This window comes from Phoxinus phoxinus (assembly GCF_949152265.1).
Source record: "Phoxinus phoxinus genome assembly, chromosome: 23".
NCBI lineage: Eukaryota > Metazoa > Chordata > Actinopteri > Cypriniformes > Leuciscidae > Phoxinus > Phoxinus phoxinus.
In genome coordinates this window covers 12,154,653-12,167,888 of record NC_136898.1, presented here as the reverse complement: position 1 = coordinate 12,167,888, position 13,236 = coordinate 12,154,653, and positions in this window count along the sequence as shown.

Sequence of the window (13,236 nt, the reverse complement as noted above, 5' to 3'; positions counted from 1 at the left end):
TTGTTTGTTTATTAACAAACAACACAATAAATAAATGGCAAAATCTTAAGAAAATATAAGCAACACATTTTTCTTACACCTTGAATACATGTGACTGTGAGTGTATACACTTTAAACTCTGCTATACAATACTGTTAAAAAGTTTGCGGCCAATTTCATGTTCCTTAAATAATTGGGGGGGGGGGGGGGGGGGGTTGGAATGTCTCATGGTTTCCTCAAAAATATTAAGCAGCACATTGATTTCCACATTGATAATAAGAAATGTTTGTTGAGTAGCAAATCAGAATGATTTCTGAAGAATCATGTGACACTGAAGACTGGAGTAATGGATGCTGAAAATTCAGCTTTGCCGTCACAGGAATAAATTACATTTTAAAACTTGAAAACATTCATTTTAGCACTAATTTGTAACTTTTTTGGTAAAAAAACGAACAAAATTCATAATCAATGCTGTATTCCAAAAAAAATTTTTTTTTGTCTTACACTGAATCACTAGGCCTATTATAAATATTTGAAACATGTCGGGGTGGTTTTCGCGGGACTAGGCCACTCGCCCGTGCGGTCTCGTCCGCAGAAAAGGGTTGCTCCGGCTATTTCGAGTGACGCGATTCACTCGAGGTGTGTGTGGGAATGGCATAAATTGGTTTGTAAATAAATCCAGCCTGGCTGAGCATAAGAGCATAAAATATATAAAATAAACAAAAACATACTGATTACCGACCTCAAAATTCATAGGCCCTACTACATCATTTTATAACCATGATACCATGATATTTTATAACCTGAATACTTTTTCAAAACCTTTTTTCATTTTTTTTTCATTATAATATCAGGACAAATGAGTCTCACAGACATCTTTGACCATTTATTTTTAGATAAATTAAATTAATTAATTTTTAGATAAATTAAATTAATTAATTTTTAGATAAATTAAATTAATTAATTTTTAAATAAATTAATAGAATGGACAAAAATGTTTTACAAATAGGAGTATATTATTGTATCTCAGCCCTTTTTTGCACTTTTTATCATGTTCTGCAGAATTTTCTCTCCAAATCATTGCAGAAAGTCTGAATAAAAAAAAGTCTGCAGATTCCGTCTGGGCCTCTTACTTAGCATTAGGAGCCTGGGTTGCTTTTGTGATACCGCCATGGTACACAGTTGAGGCCAGGCCTGCAAGACTGGAAAGCACTGTTGAACACACAGGAGATTAGCAGGAACATTCCCCTGTACACAAATGCAGACATGACAGATGCTTTTGTTGTGCACCTGATGCGAGGCCGGGTGTTCTGCAGGGCTACTGGCTCTCCCAGCAACACACAACTACTGAACATCCCTGCCGCTAAATAATGTGACACACTTGCAGTCTTTTGCAGTTTCAGCACTGTTAGAAATCATGTCGCTCTGTTCATCTCTCTCCCTCTCTTTTCCCTTCCTCTCTCTCCACCAGCAGATGGATGAAAAGTGCCGGTATCACGGCTTCTTTTAGTTAAGCTGCAGAAACAGCATGAGATTAATAAATTCAATATGAATAGAGAGTTAATGAAAGGAAGCTCTCTCTCCCCCTCCCGTCTCAGTGTTTTCTGCCGTCTGAGGAGCCTGTAAGAAGCACCATTGAAAAGCAGGAGTCAGCAGAAACAGCCCCTGGATCGCAGACAGACTTTGACCTCTGCAGATTCCTCTGTGGCAGCTCACTCTGTCATTCCTCTGCAGCTTTTACCGATAAACACATCAACACTTAGATCTGACACAATATGGGCACAATACACATTACTGTAATGAAAGGACAATCAGTTGTGGATTCACTGTATAGCTTGAAATTAATTCATTGCATTAGGAGGAGGAAACAACTGAGACTGTTTTCCTGAGCCTCAGGTTAGGGAAGGGCTTTTCAAACTTTTTGCAACCACACATATCCTCAAATATAATAATCCACCTGCCAGGGACCCCCTTGATATAATAGGCCTATATATATAAGGGACGTATAGTTTAAAGTCAACATTTGTTCAAAATTAAATATTTGTCTTTCATTTTTTCATTGTACTAAAGACTAAGCAAATGAAAAAACATAATACCTACGAAATATTTTAAGATTGTATCTTTTTTTCTATAATAAATATATTGCAATTTGTACAGTGAAATCACAAAATAGGCCTACATGCATGCTGCTGTAAGAAATTGACACTTTTTTTGACAAATAATCCTGAAAATCAAAAAAAAAAAATTCAAGAAATACTGATTTGGTGTTAAAGAAATATTTCTTATTATTATCAACGTTGAAATCTTTTTTGGTAGATACCATGATACACTACCATTCAACATGTTTGATTGCAAGATTATTTTTTTATTGTTTTAATATTTGTACTTTTATTCACCAAGGATCCATTAAACTGATCAAAAGTGAGAGTAAAGAATGCAATGTCTACCTCAAAATCAGAATTGATTAATAACAATTAATAATTGAGTACCAATAATAAAAATAATGAGCACAAAACATTTAAAAAAAAAAACCAACCCCAAACTTTTGAATGGTACATACAGCCAAACAGATGTAATGTTAATATTAATTTAAAAAGTTGTCACCTTTTACACTTAAAGCAAGACATATTCCTCTGAGCTCCATCAACACATGCTAGGCAGATCTTAAAGATTGAAATCCTAGAAATGCCCCCGCATTCAGTCAAATCTGCTGTGCACCTGACAGACATGATATAAAGTAAAGGCACTGAAAGATGTCAAATAAAATAGATAAAAATAGCACAACCTCAAATTTAGAATTTCTTATTTTTGACATTTTGACAAGTCTCTCGGGGGGTTAAGAACAGATAGGCATCAAGCATTCGGTGGAATCCAGAAATAACACCCGTGAGCGTCACCTCAGCAAGACTGCAACAGTCCAAACATGCTGAGACGTCCACAACGAACAAGACACTGAGAAATCAGCCACCCACACGATCTGGCCCTGCTTTCCCTTCCTCTCGTCTCAAAGGACAGAATCAATGACAAATGAAAACCACGGTCCTCTCTTAAATCAAAGCGTGCACACGCTGCAGTTTCACCTTGGGTCTGGGTATAGGGGCTGCCAATTAGACATGAAACAGTGGGTAGCGGCGTCCTTGCCAGGTTATCCTCAAGGACAGGCGTCAGAGAGGCAGAGGGGGTGGGGGGGGTGGGGGATGCTGCCACAGAGGACATGGCCACATGTTGGCCATCTGACCACGATCATACAGTTTTTCCACATGATGCTGAATGATTAAATTTACACAGGCAATACGATGGGAAACCTTCATCATCCAGCTAAAAATGATCAGAATTTGAACTGTAAAAGACTGAAAATCCTACAGTAAAAACCTTCACAGTTCACAGTAAATTGACAAAGAAAAACTGTAATAGATTTTACGGGACATTTCAAGTAAAATACTGTTAAATGAACAGCTTTTGAAAGTGAAAAATAACACATTTTATAATTTACAGTGGAAAAAAACTACATAAATTGACATTCCCAGACTTCTCTGTGAGAGTTCTGATGTTCACATTTGATGGTTTTTCAATGAAATAACGTTTCTTCCGTTATGGACATTAGGGTTTTTATACTATGTTGTTAAATTAATGTTTATTGCATTATTTTAGTGTCATGTGTGTTATGATGTTTTGAATTTGTGTGTATGACACCATGCACCTTCTAGACCTGTATACAGTATTTACCTCAGCTTATGGAAAAGCTATTTGTGGATGAACTTTATCCTGTGGCTTTTTTTTACCACCTGTGATTTAAGTGGTAGAAAACAGGTTTTTAGTAATCTAACATTATTTCCAGTTGCATACGCTAACCTTTTTTGTTCAAATTTTAAATTTAAATAATGAGTCAATGCATCATATATCTTCCAAAATGTGTTTTTGTCTTACTCTGATTAACTGGTATCTCGTAAGTCTGAATGTTTTATGAGTAGGCTATAGGATAATCACACACATTGAATTGCAGAAGTGTCAGACAGTTAATGTAAAAGAGACTGTTACATTACAGCTGGAGATTTTAACAGTATTTATGGGCAGGTGATGGCGTGACAGTCTAGCTCTTATCTGAAAGGCCAGTGTACACACACATAATCGGCCAAAAACTTATTGTGCGCCATGCCACAAGAAAGAGTGAAACTGCAATAGCAAATGGCACAATTTAACGGGTGTTAACACAAAGAGCTATAAAGTGCGACAAGTGTGCGATAAACACTGATGATAAATTGTAATATGCTCTGTGGAGGATATGGCAAGGATGTGCAAGCTGACGCTGTGTGTGTGTAAAATTGAAAACAGTTGGAATCAATATGGGTATTATAGCATTAGCCATGGAGAGATATACCATACACTGTTTCAACATGCACCCATGCTAAAGCAATTTACACACTTGCTCAGTGCTTATGAATAATGCATACTCATATCAGTGCTGCAGCAGAGCCCCATACTGTAAGCTGCTCTAATAACTGTATGAGTAAAGTCACCTTTGATACTAATTCATGGAAATATGGAAGTGTGTGGTATCTGTCTTATCTGAGTTAATATTTATGATATTTCAGATTTATTGTCTTATTTTAGTTATTTTATGGACTTTACCTGCTAATATAAAACGAATCTTACTCATTTCATTTATGTTATATTTTAACAAGACAATAAAATGTATAATAATAATATATATATATTTTTTATTATTATTACTATTACTATTATTGTAAATATCAATAAAACTTTAATAATTATTTATATTTATAATTTGTTATTATTCATTAATGAAAAAAAAACATTATTAATAAATTAATAATGATAATAATAAAATTAGATAAGTATTAATAATAATTATTTAAATGTAAACATTTTCTAAATGATTATTAATAATGAAATACCATTATTAATACATTAATATTTATAATAATAATAATGTTAATAAACTGGTAAATATGAATGTATTCATAATTATGTATATTTAAAATTATTAATAACTATTAATAATTGAATAGGCTAATAATTACTATAATAACGACTATAATTAGTAATACATTAATATTTACAATTATAATAATGGTATTAAAATGGTACATGTTACGGTTTGTCCAATGACAGATGTAGACAAAACGAAACCAAAACGAAGCATAAATGTGACAGAACACAATCAAAGTCGCATGAGGTTGAGAGACGGAGCGCAGTGGATGGCTTGAAAGTCCATGGCGCAGGCAGGGTGATGGCTGACCAAGGTGGAGCCGGAGGGAGCCCAGTGGAGCGCAACGTATGACGGTCTTTGGTGGAGCCGGAAGGAGCCCAGTGGAGCGGTACGGATGATGATCTCTGGTGGAGCCGGAGGGAGGGAGGAGCCAAGGTGAAGCGGTACGGACGACGGTCTCTGGTGGAGCCGAGGGAGGGAGGAGCCAAGGTGGAGCGGTATGGACGACGGTCTCTGGTGGAGCCGGAGGGAGGGAGGAGCCAAGGTGGAACGGTATGGACGACGGTCTCTGGTGGAGCCGGAGGGAGGGAGGAGCCAAGGTGGAGCGGTATGGACGACGGTCTCTGGTGGAGCCGGAGGGAGGGAGGAGCCAAGGTGGAGCGGTACGGATGACAGTCTGTGGTGGAGCCGGAGGGAGGGAGGAGCCAAGGTGGAGCGGTACGGACGACGGTCTCTGGTGGAGCCGAGGGAGGGAGCCCAGTGGAGCGGTACGGAGACGGGGAGGAGGAAGGCTGCCTGCCGGAAGTATTTTGTAAGTGGGATGATGCAGTGTCTGCTGCTTATGCTCGTAATGATGATTGATGGGACTGAATGTTTTAGGCTCCTCCCGAACCTGCGTTTGGAACTTCATTCAAAGTCTTATTATCTAAGTCTGTTTATTCAGAGATCTGGCAAAAGCGAAGTGAAAATTAAAACAGTGGAAGCCCAGCACGGGCAAGGGTAATATTCAGGTATTCTGTCACGGTTTGTCTGATAAAGGATGAAGACAGGGATGAAGTTCAAATAAAGATATTTAGAGTAAAACAATATGAAAGCAGGATTCCAACAAGATCAAACGTAACAGTGTGAACAACAAAAACAACACCGGAATGACAATGCCAGAATGAGTGAAGGTGACAAACTTAAATACACATGGCGATGAACTAAATAATTAACTAAATAATGAACAGCTGTTATGATTAAATGAATATCCATGGTAACTGATTATGGCGGGAAAAGGAGAACAAAGGAACACAGGCAAACATGTGATTAAACAGACTGATGAAACAAAAATGAACTGTGACGATAATAATAATTAATCAATACAAATAATAATGAATTCATATTTACAATAATAAAAATGTTTTTATTAATAATTAATGTAAATAAATACTTATTATTGTAAAAAAAAAAAAATAATATACATTTTAAAAATGTAGCATTACTATCATGAGCAAAAAATTCTCTTCTGTTTTTTCAACATTTCTTCCTTTTATTTTTTTGGGTCACTTATAAAACAGTCACTCCCATTTGTATCATCAGGATGTTTATCATGTTTTGATAGTTCCTTCACATGCATTTCCACACAAAACATTCAACTCAAACTCAAGCTCTGTAAAAGTTGTGAGTCTGAGAGCCCTCAGGCAAAAACATTGTGTAATCAGTGTGTAGAGTTTTGATGAACAATTCAACTGTTCAGTCTGTCTCTTAAACACAGATCCATGCGAGTTTCTCCAGATCTTGTTCAAACCATTAATGTGGGTCTGGTGATTTCAATCGCACAGACTGATTACATAACAATACTTTTGCTTAAGGGCTCTTCCACTCGCATTAGAGATGTGGGGACAGCAGTCAACGCATATTTCAGCTGTGGGCAGCACAATCACACACAGGTTTCCTTGAACACTCTAACCTCTAATAACCTCTAAGCAAATGGCTTTAATATGTCAGGGATATGATGAAACATGTCCTCTCCAGGCAGAATTTATCTTCTCAGCATTTTTTTCCCAGCTAGTTGGTACACAGATGTTGGTACAACATATTTTGCATGGTGGTTCTGCAATGCACAACTCAATCATGTAAACCTGATTTATCTTTAAAGTTTTTTTCTTTTTCTTGCAGATAGGATATTGTTTCCTTAACATCATGTAAAAAAAAAAAAAAAAAAAAAAAAAAAAAATTTAACAGCATTAGATAGCAATATAAATAGGTGTCGCTGTGAAATTTAAAGGAAATACTTTATAATAACCAGTTTCATTTGTTAGCATTAGTTAACATTTACTAGCAATGAACAACACATCTACAACATTAATTGTCTAATCTCAACATTTACTACCGTAATACATTTTTAAGATCATAAGTTGTATCTGTTAACATTTGTTCATGCCTTGAGAACAAACATGAACATTTTATATTAAATGCTGTAAGAATTATCATTGTTCACTGTTAGTTAATGTTAGTGAATGCATTAATTAATGTTAACAAATGAGACCTTATTGTAAAGTGCATCACTTTATTTTTCTGTTCCCCGTGTACATACTAATTACAGTAATTACTGGGTAATAACTAGGTACTAACACTGAACCTACCCCTAAACCTAACCCAGTTACCTTATATTACCCATTATTTCTACAAAGTACACTAAGTAGACGTGAGTGCAAATACTGTAAAATAAAGTGCAACCGTAAAGTGTTCTCGAAATAGTCATATCGTAAGATATTAAAGGTTCAATTGTGAGATATAAAGTCGCAATTGTGAGAAATAAAGTCGAAAGTATAAGAAATTGTGTTATTTTACTTTGATGTGAAAACTGGTTTAACAAATTGTAGAATATTGAAAGAAAATACTGTGAAAGTACAGCACATTTTATTTGTTTATAGAAAAATTATTACAATGACCTGTCTTTAAAAATGTTACAAAGTCACTTTCCTCACAATCTGATTCCGTTGTTGTGATCCTCTTTTCTCTTTTCCTTTATGGCTACAGGAAGCTGGCTTAGTGCTGGGTGTCTGAATGAGTTTGCCAGGCTTTCTATGGGAGAAATACATAATTAATGAAGAGTGTGCTATTTCTCTGAACACACAGGGAATCACTTCTTTCAACTTTGTCTCAGACCCCCACCGGGCAGCGTCTGCAGGGTTCTCATGATGACACACAAACACACACACAAACACAAGCACGACCCCCCGGTGCCCTCTCCCCCGTCTCATGCTGAACAGACACAAAAGGAGCAACTCTCTCTCTCTCTCTCTCTCTCTCTCTCTCTCTCTCTCTCTCTCTCTCTCTCTCTCTCTCTCTCTCTCTCTCTCTCTCTCTCTCTCTCTCTCTCCCTCTCTCTCTCTCTCTCCCTCAATATCGTCCATCCTCTCACCCTCTCCCTCCTTTTCTCTCTCTTACCCATATTTCTCCTCCTATCGAACCCTTAAGTCTTACTCTCTCCTGTGTGCAGTGGCAGCATGCTGAGGCTAAATTAATTTGGCGGTGCTGCTTTTTTATTTATTTTCCTTTGTTGCTTTTCAACTTTGTGATTAGTCCATAGCCCTGGATTCATGCTAGACATGGCAATTCTGTTTAGCAGACAGTGATCTTATCCTGTAGTCAAATATTGTAAGTACATGCTTTCAGTGGGATTCTGTGCCGAGAGAGAGAGAGAGAGAGAGAGAGAGAGAGAGAGAGAGAGAGAGAGAGAGAGAGAGAGAGAGAGAGAGAGAGAGGGAGAGAGAGAGAGAGAGAGAGGAATGAATGAAAAACACCACAAAAATAGTCGTCTGATGTACATGCATCCATTAAAAACCCTGGAAAAAACCTAGCTTCTAATTTGTTTCTTTACAGCTGGAACAAACATTGTGTTATACTAATGTGAAAATGAAAGAATGGCAACTAGTAGCTGGGAATAAATTCTAAACTCACACTAAGTCTTTAATATGGTGCGCACAAATCCTTACATCCGACAGTAAGAGTAAAAGCCCTTAACCGACTCATTTCCTAAAAGAACATAATGTGAACTATACAGACAGTGAAATGACAAGAAACAAATGGGACGCAGTGCTGCGCTTGTGCAGCTCGTAAATAAGGCATAGAGCAGGCTGAATATACTGTATGTGCTGAGATTGCTTCTGTCACTTACCCTGGAAAAATGCAGGGCAAATATGGGTTGATGGAGAAGATCTCTTCTTATAGGGCCACAGGAGAAATGTCAGTGCGAGGCTGCTTTTGAATTCGGGATATAAGTACATGCACTAAAATATGTATTTGGATCTCATTGATACTTAAATCCAGAAAGTTATTGAATTCAGGATATAAGTATTATACACTAAGATATGTATTTGGATCTCATTGATACTTCAATCTTGAAAGTTATTTATTATTGAAATAAAATGACTTTTAAACATTCAGTATAAATATTAAATTATTACTATTAAATATTATTTATAATGACATTGTATTCATAAAACTTACATAATATAATAATAATACATACTATATATAATGTAATAATATTACAGTTATTAAATTTTTATTTTAAATAATGATTATTAAATTATTTAATAATTAAATTATCATCGAATTTTAACAATTATAACAACAACAATAATAAGTATATAATAATAATATAATAATATTGATTTAATAATAATTAAAAAAGGGTCATCAACATTTTTTATCTGTATATGGCTTGTGGAAGACTAAACTTTGAACAATGATTATTAAATTATTTAATAGTTAAATTATTATTGAATTTTAACAACAATAATACAAAATAATTATTATTATGAATGGCTTGTTTGAATAGAACTGTTATTAAAGAATTTTAAATATTTCTTACAAATAAAAAAATAGTCATCAATAATTTTGTTCGGTTTGGTTCGTAGAAGACTGTAATAATAATAATAATTTAAAAATATTTTAAAAATGAAAAAAGGGTCATTAATAGTTTTGGTCTGTTTGGTCAGAGGAGACTACATTTTAAATAATAATAATAATATTATTAAATTTTAAATAAAATATATATTTTTATTACTATTATAATAATAATTATTATTATTACTATTTATTATTACATTTTATTTCTAAAACATACATAATAATAATAATACAAATAATATACAACAATAATAAGAGTTATTATATTTTTATTTTTAAGGTTTATACATAACATCTAATAATAATAATAACATCAACAACAACAACAACAATAATAATTTATTGTTATGATTATTATTATTATCTCCTAAATAATACCTACATCTTAAAAGTAGTTTATTATTGAAATAAAATGATATAATTTTAAACCATCAATTTAAACATTACATTTTATGAAATTTAATATTTTTTAGAAACAATATTCATTAGAATATTGTATTGTATTTGTATTGTATTGTATAAATTATTATTATTATTATTATTATTATAGGAAGAACAGATGGAGAGGAAGGGTATAGGCCTGTTCTTCAGAAATACAGCGTCACGCTCTTCTCAGAGACTTTGGGTTGAAGATCCAATGGCAGTTTGCAGCTTTATTGGGACAATCCAGAATCATAATTCATACAACAGGCAAAAGGTCAATAACCACAGGGCAATCCAGATAATAACAGAGTCCAAGACACAGGCAAACACGGAAATCCAGGGAGACGAGCAGAAATGAAAATCAAGACAGGAAACTAGAATAACGCTAAAAAATACAGTGTAACAACATGAATGAACACACATAGGCAATATAAATGAGCTAATGACAAACAGGTGGAAGTAATCAGCATGCAAAGGTTTATGGGAAATGTAGTTCATTAAATGGTTGCAATGGAGGGAAGAGTGCCCTCTGGTGGATATTACGGGCGGATAAGAAATAAAGCATCCGTTATTTATTATCACATAACAAATTTCACATAGCCATATCAAAGTCACTGGGGTGTGTTGAGAATCTCTCCACAAGTAAAAGCAGGTTTACCAGCCACTCAAGTTTGGTGAGATCATTTTCCATTACAGTCCTGTCCTGCTCAAGGAGCAAAACATGTAATATTTAATGACCGTCAAGATACCACAACATAAAACATTTCATCCATGGGAATGATTCAGTTTGGTGCAGCTGTTAAAATAACCCTCTTCTGGAATATCGATCGATGTAAATCACTGTTCGTTCTAAGCAGCTCTCTTCCACAATTACTCATTTAAAACCTTTCCTTCTGTTCTAGTTCGTCTGAGCAAATGTTGTAAAGAAGTGCACGACATATCATGGTACAAACATCGCGGAAGTTAAATAAGGCTGTTCTTTGGGTTCACCAGCCATCTGCTCAGTATTACACAGAAAAGGTGTCTTTATGAATCATTCTCATGATTAAGAGCTGTTAGCTTGACTCTTTAGATTCTTAGAAGTGTTGTGGCCTTGCAAATCATTGGCAACATTCTAGGGATTCTATTTATGTAATGTGTCCTCGATCTAATTCTCTCTCTGTGTGTTAGCCGTCGGCCTGCCTGCCTGTTTTTCTCTCTGTACTGTGTGTGTTTGAGGACATGTTTGGCTAATGCTGCCCGACCACTCGCAGCCAGAGAGTCTGGCACAGGAATGATTACCTGTCTGTATGATCAATTACCTGATTACTCTCTGGATACACACTCGTGGCATGTCTCTGGAGCCATGTTCGCACACGCACACTCAACACACACACACACGGAGGGAGAGACTGAACGCCAGTGCACTTTCTGACAGAAATGGGATGTGAAAAGAGAGGACAGAAAGAGAGAGAGAGAAGAAAGAGAGAGAGCTCAAGGAGTTGCTTGTGGCTGGAAACACTCTTTTGTTTCTTGCTTCAAAATAAGTGTCTCTTCTCTTAATGATACAAACTGATTGTGATATAAGAACATTTGAACATTTACAGAGCATCGTTGCCAGTCATTTTCCCTAAGTTGATGCATTATTGTTTCAATAGAACATACATAAACATAGAAAATTATTAACAACAACATTATTATTGCTACTGTTGTTGTTATATTAATATCATTTAAATATTTTACCATAAAAAAGTAATCGATAATTTTGCACGGTCTGGATCGTGGAGGACTGAATTTTAAATAATGATTATTAAATTCAATTTTAACAACAATAATTGTGCATTGTCGTATCAAGGCACCAGCATGTGTGTTTGTGTGTTGCTGTGTATTCACTCATTTCACATTTACCGTTTTGTTCTCTTACAAAAACCAGTGAAAAAGGGAATGGCATTTTTATATTGGAGAACAAATCAAATCATATTGATATTATGAATAATTAATAAACTTTAATGTTCATTTAATATTAGAATTTGTAGCTTTATTTTAGCTTTGAATCGCATAAATTTTACAACCTGGCACACGCAATTTAAGAGGTTCCTGGTGGTATCTTTCAACACCTGATGTCCATTGCGATAGACATTAAATTTGAAGAAAAAAAAAGGTCTTATACTCCTCATCCTGTCTAGCCGGATAGCCTTGCCTGTCTTTTGTGATGCTTAATCCCAATCAGATTAAGTGTATGGTCATATCTTCATTGTGATTAGTTGACCAGGAACCAATCAGTGACCAGACAAGACCAGAAATTTTTTTTTTTTTTTTATTGTTTCATACCAAAAACCATGTCCATTCCAATGGACCCAGGGTCTGAAGGGGTTGAGAGTGTGTGATGGCACCTGTAAAACTCACGCTGATTTGTAGTCAGTAACACTAGGAGTGAGAATAAGAACTATTTGTTGAATCAACCTCAGTTTGACCTTTTTTTATAAAAAAAAAATCAGACACACACACACACACACACACACACACAAACACAAACACACACACACACACACACACACACACACACACACACACACACACACACACACACACACACACAGGTGCATGCACATCAACAGACCCCTCGAATAGCAGCATGACAGTTCACAGCAGCTGAAAAAAGGTTTACTGTTACAGAGGAACACACTAACCTTCCTGAACCCTCGCACACACCGGCCCATCAAATCCCTTACAAGAGAAGCACATTAGACCCTCCTAAATCACACACTCGCTGACATACACACACATATACTCACTGGAAAACCCATATGACCACGACTAGAGTCTGAGCCTGTGCCCGGAGGGATTTATGGGTAAAGATGGTGCATCTGAGAGATGGAGAGATTACGCAACAGGAACAGCTGTCGAGTCATACACTTCCTCATTACTCACATCATCAGGAGTTATTTCACACCAGAACAATTCCTTTTTATCAACATATCAAAAGTTCAGATTGAGTTTAC